The following is a 20,975-nucleotide window of genomic DNA, read 5'->3' on the forward strand; positions in this document are numbered from 1 at the left end:
TAGGATGATTCAAACATTTTGATCATTTATTTGATAGCACCTCAAAGGAAGATTGTGTCTATTTAGGGGCACGGTTTAAAATTAAGGGGTCTCCCATTTAAGATAGAGATGAGGAGGGATTTTTTTTTTCCTCTCAGAGGGTCGTTGGACTTTGGAATTATCTTCTCAGGTCATTGAATATATTCACGGCTGAGTTCAATAGATTTGTAATCGACAAAGGAGTCAATGGATATGAGGGGGTAGGAAGGAAAGCGGAGTTAAAGCCAAAATCAGATCATCCATGATCTTATTGAACAGTGCCTGTGCAGGGTTGAGGGGTCGAATGGCCTACTCCTGCTCTTATTTCTTGTGATCTAATGATTCTTGCCTCAACTAAATTCAATTCATTGATGCAACCTGTTACAACAAGAGAAAGTAAAATTAGTATTTATGCAAATATGACTCCTTACGTTATTAAAATGAAGACTGCTTATTGAGTTGGAACATCTAAATGCTTGCAAAATATTTTAGTCAGCAGTTACTAAATATGACCAGAAAAAGAAGAAGTTATCACAGGTGGCAATGGGTTAAAGGGAGATTTAAATTAACAGTTAGGCTGAATCTCCATTTTCCACTTTAATTAATGAATATCTAAGGTAATCAGAAAACCTTTCTTTCATTAGCTCACAAAATTAATTTACTTCTTAAAACTCCTGTACGTGGCACAGCATTTCAAAAAAAAATGTCTAGCACAAGTGTTAACGTTTTTTGCAGATATTTGTTCTACAATTTTAGAAAAATTAACATTGAAGTAACAGGATGTGGTTTAACTTTGCAGATCGTGTGTAGGCACTGAATCTCTCATCCTCAACGTACACCCTGCAAGATTAGTTGCAACGATAATTGCGTTTCACACACGTGACCACTGGTGGGTTCCTTTATTTGGTAAAAAGCTCACAAAACCGTTGCGTCCTAATGGCAGTTTGAACAGACAGAAGTAAGCTGAGCACTGGGTAAGAACACACTCATGTAATCCAACTTTAACTAGTAGTAATTAGCTTTATTTCATTTTATAGTTGTGTCTATATGACATTGGGTCTGACCATCATTGTGGAGTGTATAATTATTGCTTCTCTGACTTGCTGATCTATGCAGTTTCACACATGTTGCTCAACGCTTTGTGACATAGATACAAAACCAATTGCTTCAAACAAAGTTCTTGCGGACAATATGCACTTGTAGGGAAAAACATTTAACGTGCAGCCACAGTTTAAACTTTATTCTATGCACTTACGCATCTTGTTCAGGAGCAGTATTCTGTGCAAGGTTATGCTCGCAAGTGGTGATCGTACTGCACTCAAGGAGTGCTAAATTTAAAAATTAGCAGACTTTCTTTGGCAATTGAATTTAAATCGAATTTAAATTTCAATATATAGATTAGGTTTAGTTTTGTGGATGGTTGAGCAATGGAGGGCTTCCTATTTTTATCCTGAAGGCATTTATTAGTTACACACTGTAAATTTACTTTTGACTTTACTTACAACCTAAAGAGTCCTTATCTTGCAGCCTGTGCTCAATTTGTTCCCCCCCTCACTTTATTGTAAGGACCTCACTTACAAACCAAGTATTCATAGGCCCAAAGTGCATCCATTTTAGGAGTACCACCTTTTTCTCGTGTGTCCTTGATTAACTTCCCTCTACTGTCTGTCTGCCTTCAGAGATAAGAACTCGTTTCATTCAAATCTTTTTGATACATACTGCTGGCAGTGATAAGATAATATTTTTAATAAATTAAAAACAGTTTCATGCTTAAAATCACAGAACCACAGAATTGTTACAGCACAGAAGGCCATTCAGCCATCGTTTCTGCACCAGCTCTCCGAATGTGCAATGCACCTAGTGCCAATCCCCTGCCTTCTCGTTGCAACCCTGTACATTGTTCCTTTTCAGAAAATAATCCAATTTGATCATAAATGCCTCAATTCCCAGAAGGAAAAGAGCGGTAAAAACTGGGAAATAAGAATACTGGTCCGAACTGGTCTTCTATACCTTAAAATGGAACACCAGTAAAAACTGGGAAATAAGAGTACTGGTCCAAATTGATTTTTCTTTCTGGGTTGAACCTGCCTCCACCACACTCTCAGGCAGCTCATTCCAGATCTTAACCACTCGTTGTGCGAAAAAGTTTCTCCTCGTGTTTCCACTGCTTCAGTTCTCCACTCCTCTGGCACCACGCCTGAGTTTAAGGAAGACTGGAAAATTACAGCCAGCGCCTCTTTAATTGCTGCTCTCAGTATCCTTGGATGCATCTCATTTGGCCCTGGTGCCTTATGAACTTCAAGTACAGACAGCCTATCTAATACCTCCTCCTTATCAATTTAAACCTTTCAAGTGTCTGAATTACTTCTTCCGTCACCATGACTTGTCAGAATCTTCTTCTTTCCCATATAGTAATGCAGCTGTGTCGAGTGCAGGAGTTAAGCCAAGCTTTTCCAGATGGACTGGGGCCTGTTTCTGTGCTGTATAACTCTATGACTTAGTGGAACAAAATGACCTCTTTCTGTGCTGTATACCTTATATATTAAAGCTGTCCTTTATCAAAACTTGCTGCTCTCCAGCACAATCTCATTGAATGGTGGAACAGGTTTAAGGGGCTAAATGGCCTATTCCAGTTCCTATGAGATACTTCCAAACTGCTCACTGAAATGCATTTTATATGGCTACTTATAAATTGTATACAAGTGAAGGAAATATAAGTAGCCTTATTGTTTTTAGCAATCATAGGTGGTATTTAATGGAGGCAACAAGGGCCTTGTGCTTCGGCTGGAGAGCCGCTGTGAGCCCCATGTCACCTCTTTTAGGGAAGGCCCACCGCATCACGTGCCACCCAAGTACTTGACAGACCAACGGCTGGCCTTCCCTGGGATCTAGGACACAGGGGGGGGTGGAAACCTGTCCGCCAAGAGCTGCCGACCAATCAGAGGCTGGGAGCTATATTGAACATCCGCACCACCAGGGCGGTGGCGGCTGCTCCAGTAAGACCCTCACCCAAGGCCGAGTGTCATCGCTGAATCACAGGCCACAGGTGATTGATGGCGGGAAGGAGGTTGCAGGGATGGGTTCATGGGGAATGGATGAGGGGTTTTGGCAGCAAGGGCAGGGGGTGACTCTCAACGCAAACCCCACCCCCTGATGTTGGGTCCCTTGATCAGGTACTGGTTTCCTTTGAATGAGGGACACCCACCCCCCAGCTCTGTACCCCACCAGCAGCCCCACATAGGTTTGCTTGTTGTGCACCCTGCATTGTGAGCCCCCAGCATAGGTAGGATGAGGCCCTTAAGTGGGCATTCATTGTTTAGTTAAGGACCTCAATTGGCAGGGCAGGAGGCCGTCCACAAGCTTTCCCACCACAGACTTAATCGGGGTGAAGTCAGGAAGGTGGTGGCTTCTCTACTCACCAGCCTTCGGCCTCCCTACCCGCCACCCTTCAGCCTCCCTACCCGCCACCCTTTGCCCTATTCAAATGGACACCACCAAACTTTCCATGGACAAGGGCATCATATACCATTCCATGCCTACTTCCTGCATGCAGAAACCTACTCGACAACTGTCCGTTATGCCGCAAATAACACAAAGCTATCCGCTTCCCCATAATATATTTACTGACCATTATTCAATACATAAAGTTATTCTATTTCATGCATGTCCTTTTCACAAAATTCAGAAACTATTCTTAGTTTTCACTGATTATTTTCAAAGAACACTCAGATTTTTTGCCAAATGATTAAATCATTTGAATATTGTTTGTGGTCTGTGGAAAGCTTGGGTTAAATGGGTCCAATGATCTTTTTTAGTTTAGCATTTGTTTATGCAGTTAAGTGTGCTTAAGTAGGAAAGTAGAAAGTAGAAAAAATAATTTATTTAGGAATACATTTATGCTTCCAGATGTATCCCCGACCCTGTCTTTTCTTTTCTGATGTATACTAGCGCCATGCATTTTCCCCAGTCAGTAATACATAAACTGGGATCTTCCGCTCCCATTCGTGGCAGGCGTCATAGTGGGCGGGAGTGTAAAATATCGTAAGATCGCAGAAGTCAGTTCCACGTTGTTGTAAAACCAGTTTGCAATCGTCCGCTCCAACTGTCGATGGCGGGCTGTGTTTCCCGCTGCCACACATCAGGAAGCTAATTTCAAATCATTAGGCTCTCATCATAAGCCCTTCTTACCGGAATGGTCCCACCACTTTGGATCATGAGCTGCATGTTGGCCTGATCGCACGCTGACGTGTTTCACAACAGCACATAAGCAACGTGCACCTGGCCACCTCCACTTCACTCAGGACCTCGGGGTTTGTTTGCCTACCTTGCTTCGGGCAGCACTCACAGTCATCAGCGCCAGGCTTCACAGGTGGCACCACATCACATTTAGGGGAGCTTACGGACAAGTCTCTACCTACCAGACCACCGGTGTGTGGGGGTGGCTTTTTGATGGCAGCAGGGCTAGGGCTTACTTGGGGAAGGGGGAGAAGTGGCCTCAGGCATGGGAAGAGACTGCAGGGCAAAGGATGTACTGGGGAAGGGGCGTATCCCAGGGTGTGTATGGGAGCCCATGTTGATCTGTGCAAGTGGCCTCAAGATGGTATGGGCTGAAGAGGCAGTCTCCAGAGGAGATGAGGCTAAATGGAGATCTTATGGTGTGTGTGCAAGAGTGAGTGGTGATGTCCCTTGAGCTGGTAGTGATTGAGATGCCAGTGATTGTGTGATGGGCCTGTGAGTGTGTGAGTTTAGAGTGATGAGATGGTTGACTTAGCCTGGTGACACGGATGAGATCATTCATCCTCTTTCTGCACTGAATGGCCAACCTCTTCTGTGCAGTGTTGGCACTGACCACCACTGCCACCGCCTCCCAAGCTGGAGTGGTGAGATTGCTGGGCCTCCTGCAGCCAGAGCTGGGGCGGAGGACATCATGGCAGACCTTCAAAGGGCATCCCAGTGATGGGTCACTGAACTCTTCTTGGCTATGCCTTCATTGGAGCAGTCCTGGGCTGCAAGTATTGAGAACTGTGTGAGTGGCTACAGTTTAGATATGGCACCCGGAGTGAGGAACTGGTGAAGTAACGGCATGATGGGCGATTCAGAGGCTGCCCGCCAGCACGATGGTGTGTTTCCTGTGGCTGCATAATTAATGAGGCAGGAAGTGGACAATACGGCACAAAACCCTGCCCTTGCGGCTGGCAGGAAAAGTGTATTTTTTCACACCCACCGCCCTTAGTGCAATTCAGGGAAAATTCCGGCCATAGGCTTTAGCAATTCATTAGTTTTCAAAGCAAATGCTGTAGGGAATTGTTTTTGATTTCTGTCCCTTGCTTTCTCCCACTGACCCCACTTCAGAAAACCCCACCCAACAATAGACAATGCTCTGGAAAGATGGTGCTATATTGAATTATTTCTAAACTCTTCAGAGTGAGAACTCCAAAAATGGTTCCCACAAAAACCCATCAGATCCAGGGGTTTGCATCTGGCTGCATGAAGTGCATGAAAGAGTTGTAAAAACTGGACTTGTGCAACATCCCTTAATGGCGGAAAGATGTTCCATTACTTTTACTGAAGTGGTTAGGAGAAAATTAATTTAATTAGAAAATAGTGGTTTGTGTAAATGTGGAAGGCCGAATGCTCAAGTATCGGGTATCAATGGTCAGCAATGCCAATCAGGCAGGCAGTTATCAGCAAGTGAGACGTTCAAATATATAATTTATTTTCAGGTAAAATACTAAAATATTAGTTGCCTAATGGTTGTGATACTGGATTAGCAACCCAAAGGGTATGAGTTCAAGTCCCAGGGCAAGTTACAAAATTGAATTTAATGAACTAGCTAATGTGTGAGCTAAAACCTAAAAGTCACCAAGAGGACTCTGCACTTGCATTTTGTTCACTCACGACCTTCAGGAAATAGTACCTGCCAACCTCACCCGGTTAGGCCTACATGTGACCTAGTCCCACCTTACATGGATGACTTTTGTTGCCTTCTTGGCATCTAGGGATGAGCAATAAATACTGGTTATCAACGTCCCAAGATCAAATGATAAAAATAAATTGTGTTATATCATATTTTTGTTAGAAAAAGGCCTAATGCTACAGACTTCCCTTATGATCAAGATTTTAAAATCCAAACCACTCTTGTCCACTGTAGCACAACACAGTTATATTCAGGTCAAGTTATATATAAAGAAACACACCTCATGCTGCCTCTAACCCTAAAGAAAGAAAGTACAACCCTTATGTAGGCACATTTCATTACATCAGGACATCCTAAAGCACTTTACAACCAATTAAATAGTTTTGAACTGTAATTATTCTTTAATGTAGGAAATGATGGAACCAATCTGCATACAACAAGACTCCACAAGCAGCAACATCATAATAACTAGATGCACTATTTTTTAACCAATGTCAGTTGAGGGATAAATATGAGCAAGGACACTGAGGAGAAACTCCATTGTTCATGTTCAAAATAGTTTCATGAATCTTTTACATCCTCCTGAAAGGAGGGACAAGGGAGGGAATTTTGACAGGTAAAGGGAGATGAGATTGAGTGCATGCAGGAAATTAAGTCCCCTAAAAGTGACATCGGATCTGGATCCCAACGTCACCCTTCCTGTGAAAGTGAGCAGGGAACTTACCCCCACCCACCCCCTCGGAGCTGTCGTTAAATCATTTAAATATTCTCGTTGGTAAATAAGTACTGTTTCAACCAAGCACTCAGGCTTTCACAGACAGCAGACCCATTTCCTGACTGTCAGCAACTCGCCAGAATCTTTGAGGTGAATGCGCTGTGGAAAGTGCTTCTTTAGTGAAACTGAAGAACTGCAGCAATGGCCAGGTGGGAAGCTACTCCTTCTCAGAGCGAGCTTTCACTGCTGGACAGCTATTTGTCAACGCCTTGGAAGTCACTTCACCTATCTTGCACTTCATTCACTTAAAGCTGCACTTCATTGCTGCCAGCCTTCTCCGTGGCATGGGAGCAGCTTATGCAGCTGCACATTGCACCTCTTGTGAAGAACACGAGGTGCAGCAAAACCAACAGCAGCAGAAGGAACAGCACCAACAGCAGCACCAGCTGCCTTCCCCCAAAGCCACATGCCGCGCGCACGACAGAGAGAATGAGCGCAAAGATCCAGTTCCAAGCAGGCGAGACCCCCAACACGGGGTCTACAGGCAGAGTATCAGCCCTCTCCACATTTATGAGCAATAGTTCTCAGAGGCTCGGGCAGTCACGGCAGATCATGACTGACATCCGCAGCCCCCTAGAACAAGACCTCGTTCCCAGTGGACCAAGCGGGCTTGTACTGCCAGTGGTTGTCTAGGTAACTAGCACTAGATGGCCCTCCTTCCCACTTCCAATGGTGTAGTGCTCCCTCAGTAATTCCCTGGAGTAGTAGCCTAGATTTTGTGCTCAGGTTTGAGGAGTGGAAATTGAATCCACAACCTCCTGACTCATGGGGGAGAGTGCTAAAACTGAGCTAAGGCTGGTGCAATGTTGTAAAAGGAAACTTGTGGTCAATGGTTAATTGAAATGAAATTTCCCATTCCCTTACTATCGCAGATCACTGTGAGTAAAATACCTTCATGGTTACAGATCAGAGATCTTTCATAACGTTGGCATTGTTTTCCTACTTCTTCTATTGATAAGTACACTAATACTTTGAAATATACATGGGCCCTTATTAGCTCTCAATGGTTTGTTTTTAATATATCTTGTAAGTGCTGTACAATATATTTGTGATGTTAGTGGAATCAACGGATCAAAAATAATTAATTATGCACAAACCATTTATTTTCTTCTCATGCCAAATCTATGCAACATCTTTTGAGATTACATTGAGTTATAAACTATTTATTATTTGCTCTGAATTATAAAATAAATATGCATCAATCTTTGTTATTTTCTTCTCTCTTTCCCCATTGGCCTCCTAATGCCCTGATTGGCAGTTTCTGTGGGTAACCTCCTCTAAATGCAGCCCTATTATAACCATATGAACATAAGTTTTGACTAACTTTTCAACTTTGCCTTTCTCCTGGTTTCCCTTCCTATTTCTGGTGAGCTAGCTCGGGTAAATTGAGAAGCCCTCTGTCTGGGGAATTGTAGGGACAACCCCATATCCAATTAGTCTTTGATATAGTATTAACTGAAAATAACCATTCTTTGCTCCATAAATCAGAAATGTACCTCAGTACCACTGTAACTTGGGCCCATCAACTGATTTGCTTCTTTCTACAATGGTGTTACTAGCAGTAGGGATTAAATTAGCTGCATCTATAGCCACCCCTACATATTTTTTTAATTGTCTGTATTTAATATTAGGCTGCAATCTTAAAAGCTCGCTGGATGATATGGATTGAAACATAATTGTTTGCCCTTTGGGGCCATAGCTTGTGTCCAGCTAGACCAATGGGGTGAAAGTTACCTTTTTTGTTATCAAAATTGATGTCCACATGACAAAAGGGGTAGTGGCAGCATGAAATCAAAATTGGCTAGGTATGGAGAGCAGACTTTAGTGGTGAACAGATCTTTCTCAGACTGAAGGAAAGTATGTAGTTGTGTTCTAGTATTGGCATTAGGACCACTGCTCTTTATATATATATATATATATATGTATATATATTAATGACCTGGACTTGGGTGTACAGGGATAATTTCAAAGTTTTTCAATGATGCAAAAATGAACTAAACAATGAGATGGATGGTAGCAGACTTTACAAAGGTGTAGACTGGTGAAGAGGACAAATACATGGTAAATAAAATTTAATTCATTTCAAAGGAAGAATGGGGAGAGGCAGTCTAAAATAATGATACAATTTCCAAGGCTGTTCAGGAACAGAGAAACACGGGGTGTTATGCAAACAAATCTTTGAAGACAGCAGGACCAGTTTATAAGGCTGTTTAAAATCATGTGGGATCCTTGGCTTTATAATAGGGGCTTAGAGTTCGAAAGCAAGGAAGCATGAAAAGCTTTTGTAAATCAATGGATAGGTCAAAACTGGAGTGTTGTGTACAATTCCAGACATTACACTTTCAGAAGCAAGTCAATAGGGTGCACAGGAGATTTACTAGAACTGTACCCCAGATGAGGGACTACAGCTATGTGGAGAAAAGAAAGAAAAACTTGCATTTATATATTATGTTTCACAACCACTGAATGTTTCAAAGCACTTTCACGCCTAATAAGCATTTTTGAAGTCAGCTTTAGGGTGCAGTGTTCCCGGCAGCCAATTTGAACATGGCAAGTTTACACAACCAACAATGTGATAATGACCAGATAATCTAATTTTGTGATACTGGTTGAGGGATAAATATTGGCCAGATGCCAGGGATAAATCCCCTGCTCTTCCTCAAAACAGTGCTATGGGATCGTTTACATCCACCTGAGAGGACAGACAGGGCATTGTTTTAAAATATCTCACCCGAAAGATAACACCTTCAACAGCACAGCAGTCCCTCAATATTGCACTGGAGTATCAGCCTTGCACTTTATTCCCAACTCCTGGGGTGGGACTTGAACCTAGAATCTTAAAGGCAATTGTGCTATCAACTGAGGCACAGGTGAGTGTAGCAGTTATCTCGAGAGAAGTTAGTGTTGTTACTGCATTGAAGACTGAGAGGAGACTTAAGGGGTTTTTACAGAGTGCATAAGGAAAAGCACAATAATGTGAATGCTGGAAATCTTAAATAAAATCAGGAAATGCTGGAGATACTCAGCTAGTCTGACAGCATCTGTGGAGAGTGAAGCAGAGTTGGCATTTCAAATCAATGGCCTAGTTCTGATGAAAGGTTATTGACCTGAAATGTTAACTCTGTTTCTCTCTCCACAGATGTCTTTTTAATTCATTCAGTGGATGTGACCATCACTGTCCAAGCCAGCATTTGTCTCTATCCGAAATTGCCCATGAGAAGGTGGTGATGAGCTGCCTACTTGAACCGCTGTAGCCATGAGGCACACTCAGGATGCTCTAGGGAGTTAGATCCAGGATTTTGACCCAGCGGCACTGAAAGCCCAGTGGTATAGTTCCAAGTCAGGATGCTGTATGGCTTGGAGGGGATCTTGCAGATCATGGTGTTTCCTAGCATCAGCTGCCGTTGTTCTTCGAGGTAGTAGAGGTTGTGGGTTTAGAAGGTGTTGTCAAAGATACCTTGCTGAGTTGCTGCAATGCGTCTTCTAAATAGTATACACCGCAGCCACATGGCACCAGTGGAGGAGGGAATGAATGTTTAAGGTGGTCAATGGGGTGCTGATCAAGCAGGCTGCCTTGTCCTGGATGGTATTGAGCTTCTTGAGTTGTTGGAGCTTCACTCATCCAGACAATTGGAGAGTTTTCCATCACACTCCTGAATTTTGCCTTGTAGATTGTGGACAGGCTTTGGGGAGTCAGGAGGTGAGTTTCTCACCACAGGATTCCTAGCCTCTGACCTACTTTTATAGTCACTGTATTTATATGGCTAGTCCAGTTCAGTTTCTGGTCAATAGTAACACCCAGGATGTTGATAGTGGGGGACTCAGGGATGGTAAAACCATTGAATGTCAAGGGGAGTTTGTTCGATTTGCTGTTATTGGAGAAGGTCATTCTCTTTCAAGGACAATCATCAGTGAACATCCCCAATTCTAACCTTATGATGGAAGGAAGGTCATTGATGAAGCAGCTGAAGATGGTTGGAGTTAGGATACTGCCCTGAGGAACTTGTGCAGTGATGTCCTGGAACTGAGATGATTGGCCTCCAAAACCCACAACCATCTTCCTTTGTGTGGGGAGTACTCCCTGATTCCCATTGGCTCCAGTTTTGCTAGGGCTCCTTGATGCCACACTCGGTCAAATGCTGCCTTGATGTCAAGGGCAGTCATTCTCAGCTCGGGTACACATACCCATTGCTGATTTCAACTTCTGATTCAAGGCACTATTGTGGTGTCATCATGTTTGAAGTTCTTCATGTTCATTGCTTTCAAAATTGGATTCAATAAAATGCAAATTGAAATAATAGTTTTACTGAGTTAAAAATATCTGTGACCTATAACATTGCAAAATTGGAAGTTTTGATTTCAAACTAATCAAAATGGAATTAAAGTCCAACATTTGAGTATCAGCATAGATATTTCACTCTGTCACTGCATTTAATCCCAACCTGAATTTAGACTTTTAGTCTGAATAAATTCAAATGCTCATCCCTAAAGATCTCTTAGCTTTTGCTTTTATATTTATCACACATTCATTTGCTGGAGATTGGAACATAAAGGAACGGAGTCCAAAACAGAAGTGATGCTTCCATATATTTGCCTACACTACATGGACTGCAGTGATTCAAGAAGGCAGCTCACCACCACCTTCTCAAGGGCAATTAAGGATGGGCAATAAATGCTGGCCTAGCTAGTAACACCCACATCCCATGAATGAATTTAAAAAAATCACTTCCAAGCATTGCCATGTAAACTTTAGCTTTCTGAATTTAACAACTTACTGTTGTTCCTTGAATAGCCTTCAAATTGCTTTTTCTTCAACAGAAGCAGCAATCTTCTAGAGAAACTTAATATGTATCATCAATCATGTTTGCAATTTGATCAATTAGCAGGGGCAATGTATGTAAAAGAGTGTCCAATGGAGAGGGATTATAGTGTGATCCTGGAAATGCACTGACTGAATACACAAGGCGTCAGCTGGAGCAATTCACTTTTCTGATGAATTTTATTTTCCCTAAATGGTAAAGAAACACACAATATTGAGATATATATGTGTATATATATTCATATAAAGGAAATCTGTGGAATAATTGAAACCAGCATTTCTGCAGTACTACTGGAGATAACTGCAATAAATAACAGGTAAAAGCAATTCTTGTACATGTCACCACTGAAAATAGACCCCAGGAATGAGACAAGAAGATAATTTTGAATGTTTAAAATTGATCATTTTTAAGCTATCAACTTATGACTGATTTACCTGATGGGTGACCCGAATCTTAAGCAAAGCTATTCGCTGATTTATCAGCAATGTCGAATATTGAAGTTAATTTGGAACTAATAGCAAATTAGACATTTGGCATAAGTGCAAGAGGCAAGGCTAAACTATTTGCAAATGTCTTCTGCCAAAAATGTCATGTGCTGAATCCCACTCAGTCCCCTCTTTAGGCTCCCAGGATCCTAGGTGCTGGTGCCCTGCCAACATGTTTCATTTCATGCTGTGTAAAAAAAGTGGCTGAGTGCAATGAACACAATGAAGGCTATGGGCCCTGAAAATATTCCACCTGTAATACAGAAGACCTAAACACCCAGTCTAGCCAGCCCCACCCCCAGCCAAGTGTCGTGTTGTTATAATGATATAAAGGCACCAATCACTCATTAGGGTTTGGGTAAACACAGGGAGAACAGATATACATGAGTACAAAGCTTGAAGACATCAGCAACAGAGCTGTGTATGCTATGTTCTACTCACAGACAGAAGTGAAATTTAAACCGGATCACATGACACATTTCCTTTCTAGTGATGGCATGCTGCTATCCCTTAAAGGCATGTTACAACATCTGCCATTCTTGTTAAAAATGCTTTCCCCCCTTCCAAAAAAGCATAGCTATTTACAGTGTTTATTTACCATTATATGACGGTATAGCACTGGTGAATCTATGGTAACCTTGTCTGGAGTCTTCTTTAATTGCTTACAGTGATCCGAGGGGTTGTAATTCTTGGCTGTTATTCCTGGTTGCCTTTGAAATCTTGTCCTGGATGTAATAGGACTGTACGGTGATTGAGGAGCTGGAATTGATCTGATTTATCCTTTGTTATGCCTCACCGTTACGTTTTTGTGTGCAATGACTTCATAGGACGTTGGTTTTGAACAAATCTTTGTCACCTCAGCTGGTTGCCACAAAGCTTCTATGGGATCTTGGATGAAAACTTGTTGTCCCAACTGTAAACTTGGCAAATCTGTATCTGCATTTTTATCGTGTAGAGAGGTCATCCCCTCTTGCAGTTTTAAAAGTTGCTCTTTAGTTTCTGAGATAGTAGAATTGGTAACAATAGGTAAATTGGTACACACTGGTCAAACATGAGTTCTGCCAGTGAAGGACTAGTTGCACTAAAAGGTGTTGCTCTCAGATATAACAAAGCAATGTGTAAATTTTGCTTGATCTGTCTACATTTGAGAATTAGGGGAAAAATCGTGCAAATCATCTTTCAGCTAGACCGTTAGATCTAGGTAATGAGTTGAAAAAATAGTTTGATCAATATTCCACTTCTCATATATATTCTGAAATGGCCGACCAGTGAATTGCTGACCACTATCTGTAATGATCTCTCTAAGCACACCAAATAGACTGAAAATAGCACTTAGAATGTGCGCGACAGTTATGCTAGAAGTATTGTGCAATTGCTGAATAATGGGGTACTTGGTAAACTAGTCGACAATGAAGTCAGTGCCATAGACATGAATGAGGTCAGATGCAACTTTGGACCAAGAGTGGGTAAGAACTTCATGTGGAATCAATGGTTCTTTGTGCTGACTTGGCATATGCTCTTGACATGTCTCACGCTTCTTGACAACACTGCAGATGCTGGAAATCTGAAATAATTAATATAAATGCTAAATGCCAGAGCAGAAGTAAAAGTACCTGCTCTCAACATCAAGAAATGAGGTAAGTATGGCAACAAAGAGTCTTGGAAAGATTTGAGGTCAGTAGGATCAGAGAGAATACCCTTCAGTCATTGGAGAAGAGAGGAAATTGGTCGTGGCTAGTTGGGACTAATTGTCACAGCCAAAGGGCGTTGCTACCAGTGTTCGTTATGGAAGTGTTCTTGGTCCAAACATCCCCAATAGCTTCAGCAATGACCTTCCTTCCTTCATAAGCTCTAAAATGTGGTTATGCATGATTAATTCCATTGTGTTCATCTAAATTTACTCTACAGTAGGGTGTGGACAAATTCTAGGCTAAGACAGCCTGGTGTATTGTGACATCTTGCTATGTAAAGTGCCAGGTCATGATCATCGCTAAAAAAAGAAATAACCTAAACAACCTCAAGCTAACTTTCAATGGCATTAGCATCTCCAAGTCCTCCACCATTGTTAGGCTGTCCAGAAGCATAACTGGACTAGCCCATATTAGCAAAATAGCTATAAGAGCAGTCAGAGGTTGTGTAATCTTTGATGACTGTCTCTCTTCAACTCTGCTCAAAATGTCCTTATCATCCTCAAGGCTTAAGCCAGGGATGTGATGAAATTCTTACCATTTACCTGGATAGGTACAGTTACAAAACAATCAAGGAACTGGCTGATACATCTAAGCATTGCACTTCAACAACTTATCAAGCTTAATTTTAAAGCATCTTCAAGCACTAAAACAATATTTAAGACTTATAACACCATTAAAAAATTCACTTCGAATGGACAAGCCTTAGCTTTTTCTGTATGTTTAATGGGTGTCTAATAGGTAAGAACCACAACAACACACCCTTTGCATGTTTAAATGCTGAGTCTGTTGGCAAGATACCAGTGTAGTGAAACTCGAGCAGGGCAACTCAGGCAGCAATTTCCTGATGTCTGTATTTAATTGCACATATGCAGATGCCGGAAGGTGCTCTCCAAAATACTCTTTTATAAAGATAAGCATTGATAACCTCACTGTGATTCTTAGCATAAATTCCAAGCCAATGTAGATTTTGTTAAAATGAATGTTAAACTAAAAAGATCAAAAGACAATATAATTTTATGTAATAGGGGCTGACTCATCAGAACCAAAATAAATGAGAAGAGAACAATATTAATAGAATCAGACAAAAGAGAGAGGGGAACAGAAAACCCAGAGAGGAATCATAAATGTACCCAATAAGCACAAGTCAAACCTGAAATGTGAATGAAAATAAGTAGTGAAGAACTTGATGGGAAGATCAAATTATTATTTTTGCAAATCTTTTGTATGATCGTCCTTACCATTACACAATTGTTTCACTATTCACAGATGAAGATTCAAGTAACCAACATTTTCTTATGTTGATTGTTTCTGAGTTAAAACATACATATTAGTACTTTAACAATATGTAATCAAGAAGAATATATTAACAGCAGAGTACTTTAAACTAATATCTAACACAATATCTGCCCCGGCATCAACACAATTCCATATACCTGATAATAAACTATGGTCAAGGTCACCAGCACCAAAACTATGAATATGTCATATGATCATAGAAGGCCTTCTTATTTCTGGAATATTGTGATGCAGTTGGGAAACTAATCATACGTGGCTTAAAAAAACTAGCTAGTGAGAAGTGTTATGGCACGACTGATGGTAAATGCTGAGCTGCTTAAATCCCAGAGGGAAATTTGAAACAACTGCCACAACTTGTTTCGCAAATTGTATAAATTTGGAGATGTGTGCCTTCAATTCAGTAGGAATAAGACCACCAAGTCTCATAGGTTTCTTACAAAACTAAATTGAACTTTTATTAATAGAAGAAATTATTTTAAAAACATACAAAGGTCTACAAATTACTACAATGATAACTTCTAAATTCCTTAATTAATCTAATTCCCAGTTACATGTTTGTTAAGGCACATAAGGAAGAATATTGCACTCGACGGGTCGGCTTGCGCCAACCAGAATGAACCTAAAATCACGTGCGATGACGTCGGGGGAGCACCCAGATGTTAATTAATATTAATTAAAAATAAAATAAAAATGTTTAAATCTCATTTATAACATGTCCCTGCTCATGTGACAGTCACATGCGGGGACACGTTCACCTTATTGCCTTATTTTTTAAATCTTTATTTGTACTGACATAAATCTTCAGCTCCCTGGGGCAGGTTTGTGCCTTCAGGGAGCTTTCAGTGCACACACCCGTGTACATGCACAAACTTCCGTGCTCACCCTCCTCCCGTCCCCACCCTGGCTGTGTTGAGCAATGCAGTGCGCGATTCACGCTGGCTGGCCATTAATTGGCCAGCCAGCATGAAATTGCGGTTGGGGCCTGATTGCAGGTGGCGGTCGATTTTGTGACTGCTCCCAGGTCCACCTGCTGTGCCCGCCCGACAACAGAATGATTCTGCCTACTGTTTCTGAACTTCACCTGGCTAGTTGACACACTTCACCCCTCCCTTGAAAACAATCTAGTTTGGTTTATTTAAAAATGCAAATGTTCTCTTTACACCTATGTCTACCTACTTAACATTTCAAACCTATCTTATCTTCTAATGCATCAAAGCCTTCAGACCAGCTGCCTTTAATTCAATTAAAGTACACACACACACACACACACAGACATAGACACAGACCCCACTATTACTCTACTTAACAATAAATTCCAATAACACTATGACAATTATTACATCTTCCTGACAAAAGAACGTGGGAAAAATCAAGAATGAAAAGGCTGGCACATAAAGTTCACAAGTTATTCTTTATGCTTGAAATTGAATTTACTTCTCATGAAATGTGCCCTCTTGCCTTATTAATGTTCTTGGTTTTACTTTATCTGTACCATTTAATATTTTATATACCTCAATGAGGTCCTTTCTACATCATAGTTACAACCCTGCATTTTAATAGCCTGGACATACAGTTTGGTTTTCTTAATGGAGGCTGAGTGGAATTGAGATGTCAGTTTAGTTCAGGTTCAAAGGTGGCTGATGAGCCTTTTCTTAGCCTTGCAAGTTTCTCCCACAGTAAATATATCAGTTGTTGCACAGTGGAGTTTAGACATTAGAGATGGTGGCAGATTGATGGGTCGAACAGCTGCCCTCTCTTTCCATCACTCTTGCCATTCTCTCTAAGTGTCTCCTCTTGTGGGTTTGAATGTCATGACACAATTGTTGATAGGCCACATTTTTGACACAATTGGGCACACGCTTACCACTTGTTGATGTTAATAGCGCAGACCTTCATGGAGGCTTTGAGGTTGTCTTTGAAATGCTTCTTTTGACCCCCATGTGAGCAGGCTCCCTGCTCCGAGTACAGAACCTGTTTGGGCAGTCTTGACTTGAGCAGTATGCAGGCATGTCCTGTCCAGCACAGCTGATGTGAGATTATCATGACCTCTAAGCTTGACATGTCTATACCTTGGAAGATACTCATGTTTGTGCTTTTGTCCTCCCACTAGATTTTCAAGTTCCTTCTCAGACAGCATTTCTGATGTTGTTCTGGGGCCTTGATGTGGCGTCTGTCAGTTGTCCGTGCTTCAGCAATGTAGGAAGCGTGAGGACAAGCAGGGCCTGTTAGACTTTGAGTTTAGTGTCACACCTGGTAGCACAATTCTTGAAAAGTTGAGGAAGCAATTTACCATAGGCTGAGCCAGCATATTGGTGTACCTCTTATTCAAGGTCAACTTTTTAGGATAGATAGCTTCCAAGATATGGAAACTCAGGGACATTTTCCAACTCTTCATCATGCACCTTAATTCAAGGCATTGGGTTTGATACATTTTATCTGGACTGCAAGAGGACTTTGGGCTTCTTAGTGTTCAGAGCTAGTCCCATGCTCTCATAGACTTCAATGGATACGTCAACTGTGTGTTGTAGTTCTCCATCAGTCTGAACACTAACTTGTGCATCATCAGCACACTGTAGTGCCTTCAGGCAGCTGAGGTTGATGAGTTTACCATCATTGCGATGATTTATTACTACACTTTGGGGGAGCCTGTCACTAGTAAACTGCAGCATTGCTGCCAGAAAGTTTGAGAATAGTGAAAGTGCAATGAAGCACCCCTATCTGACACTGTTTTGACAAGCAGCTTGTATTAGAGCCACTGCATAGTAAAGTTATTTGCATATTATCATGTAGGAGATGGATGCTGTTTGTGAACTTAACCGGGCATACATATCGCTGTAGCACCTTCTAAAGGACAGTCCAACTTACCGAGTCAAAGGCTTTTGTGAGATTGAAGAAAGCCACCTACAAAGGAATGTTCTGCTTTCTGCACTTTTACTGAAGTTCGTATGCTGCCAAGTTCATGGTCCAGGTCTTCCGGTCTCTGAGTGACTGTACGCCGGAGATACCCCAAAAGATATGCTGGGGGACCCCTCGGAAGTCCCCTTGCACTGACAACATGGGTATTGCCCAGGAAGTTTCAGCTTCCATTGGGCAATAACCCTCCTCCTGGAACCCTTCAAAACTCTGATTTAAAGTCGGAGACTTCAGATAGTTCTGACACGCTTAGCAGAAATAGAAGGATTAAAACCAGTTCTAACACCTGGGTAACAATACTATTGACCCCCCGACTCCCCACTGGGTCATCTGATTACCTTCCCTGACCACCCAACTACCCCCCACTCACTGACTGCTACCCAACCCCCCCAACTAACCCTCCACCTGGAGTCTATCCCCCGACCACCGCCCCCCCCACCACCCCCCATCTCGGCTAACCCCCTGAATGAACCACTCTCCCAACCACCTGACTGCCCCCTCCCTTGTGCCTTGTAGAAGCTGGACAGGCTTTGGGCAGTCAGGAAGTGGGTTAGTCATCGCAGGATTCCTAGCCTCTGACCTGCTCTTGTAGTCACAATATTCATATGGCTAGTCCAGTTCAGTTTCTGGTCAATGGTAACCCCCAGGATGTTGATAGTGGGGGATTCAGTGATGGTAATGCCATTGAACATCAAGGGGTGATGGTTATATTCTCTCTTGTTGGAGATGGTCATTGCCTGGCACTTGTGTGGCGTGGATGTTACTTGTCACTTGTCAGCCCAAACCTGGATATTGCCCAGGTCTTGCTGCATTTGGACATGGACTGCATCAGTATCTGAGGAGTCGCGAATGGTGCTGAACATTGTGTAATCATCTCCAGCAACTGTCTGTCTGCCGTGGAGTTTTGATGGAGTAGTTCTCTTTCCAGCGGGTGTCAATATGGTCCGTGTCTTTGAGAAGGGTCTTGCCATCTTTGGATCCTACTGGTGTTGGTTCATGTGCTGAGGGTCTATAGGTCTCTTTGTGTGCCCTGAAAAAGGTGCGTGTGTCATGCATGTCAGTGAGGAACTGCATTTCCTCAGCCTTCTCTGTTCACGGCAGAGTATATAGGGTGGGGTGAGGTAGAGGGTGGTACCTTCACTTCATTGAAAGGCCCCCATAAACCTACCCTATAACATGGTGAGAAAGGGCCGCTATTTGATAAGTCCTACCACAACAAAATCCTTCAATGTTGAATCAGCTGATGATTGTGAAGGCAGACAAAAGGTTATCATAGGGCCCTGCCCTCAGTTATACAGGATCGCCAGATCATTGCAACCAGGCCATACCTTGCCAAGACAGTGTGGGACTTGCTGTGCAACAGGCCTCCCACTGGAAAAGACACCAAGCACAGGTCCTTCTACAGATGGCAAATTTCCTCAACCCCCTTAATGATCAGCTAGTGATGACAGAGGCAGGACCATGATAACTGGAAGCTTCTAGTTGCAACCTAACATAAAGGCTGCAGTTAACAATTAACTCCTTCACTCTTAAACTGAGCCAAACGAATGGTTCAGCTATGTCTGAGCAGCCCTCTTCAGGATTAACTCTGCTCACTCCACTAGGGAAGGGAGCTAGAAGAGATGCCCTAAAAATTCCCTGCCTCGCTCCATGCTGATCTGGAAAACCACACCCAGCAGGATCACCCATCGGTGGTCAAAACTCCAGGATTTTGGGATATCAGTTCATTAATTGATAACTCATAATGACCAGAGAGATAAACAATGTTAGTAGCCATGAGCTCTGGGTCTAAACATTGACATTGTCACTCTTAGTGAGACCTGTAGAGCAGCTGAGGGACAAATCAAAGAACTTGCAAGTGGCGTAGGCTTTATCATCAAATACAAGCTCATGAAGTGACTTCACAACCGCCCCCCCCACCACCCACCCCCCCACCCCATTCAGATCTATGAGAATATTATGACACTCAAATTTAAGCTCAAAGGCAATCAATCTGCCACTATCATCAGTGCTAATGCACAAGGCCAAAGTCAAAGAAATCTTCTATTCCAACCTAGACATAACTCTGGCAGCTGTACCATCACAGTCAAAGGTCATCCTTCTCAATAATTTCAATGCTATAGTGGGGGACAACCATGCCTTGTAGTCAAACACCATTGGAAAGCATGGAGTTGGAAAGTCCAACAGTGTGCACCCCCTTAACCTGTCCACTGAACACGGTCTTGTGGTCATTAATACACTTTCCTGCCAAAAAAAGAGACATTTCAAGACATGCTGGCAACATCCAAGATTGAAACTCTGGCACTTAATAGATTTTGTGATAGTTAGGACCAGGAGTCCAAAAGATGTGGGTATTACACGTGCTATGGTTACAGGCGACAAATGCTAGACAAACAACTGTTCACTATTGGCACTCAATGCAACTTCTGAACTGAAGCGCCAGCCATGACAAATATGGAGAAGGTTTGGAGTTTCTGGCCTGTCAAATGACGCAAAGCTCAAGGAACTTCAAGAACAAATCAATAATAATCTACAGGAACGATGGTGAAGCCTCAAGCAATGTCCGAGATAACTGGCAATCATTCAATCATTGAAATCCATCATCACTCATGCATACCAATAAATCCTTGGACGAACCGTTAAAAACAGCAAAACTGGTTTGATAAAAGCAATATAGAAATATGAAAATCCATCAATTGTAAACGGACAGCATTCCAAACCTGGCAACATGACCTAAACTCCACAGACTCACCCATCAGACAGCCAATGCTGAAGTTCAAAGAAGAAACCAGGATTTGCATTAACAATTATCATATTATTAAAAAGGTACTTAATGTTTAATTACCAGAGTTAGTTTTCTGTGACAAGTTTAATGGGCAATTAATGTGCAAGTCTAGAAAGTTCTTAAAGATAATGAAGCAAAGGGGAGAAGTTATTTGTGTGAAGCAAACAATCGAAAGTATAAATTGACCAGCAAATTTTGGAGCTTTGCAACTCATGCATAACTATTAATCCCCTGATAATGGCAACTGATTTTTACATTAATAATGCCATGCATTC

The 20,975-nt window shown here is 42.0% G+C and overlaps 1 protein-coding gene across 1 annotated transcript in view; it reads left to right on the top strand.

Annotated features, from left to right (window-relative positions):
* Positions 1-874: 874 nt before the first annotated feature.
* Positions 875-20,975, top strand: part of arhgap15 (Rho GTPase activating protein 15) — a 776,478-nt gene continuing 756,377 nt past the window's right edge. The window contains exon 1 of the mRNA XM_078552497.1: positions 875-992. The gene's annotated coding sequence lies outside the window, so the exon portion shown is untranslated. The remainder of the gene's footprint in view (positions 993-20,975) is intronic.

The sequence above is a fragment of the Cetorhinus maximus genome, chromosome 11, assembly GCF_964194155.1.
Source record: "Cetorhinus maximus chromosome 11, sCetMax3.hap1.1, whole genome shotgun sequence".
In the NCBI taxonomy this organism is placed as follows: domain Eukaryota; kingdom Metazoa; phylum Chordata; class Chondrichthyes; order Lamniformes; family Cetorhinidae; genus Cetorhinus; species Cetorhinus maximus.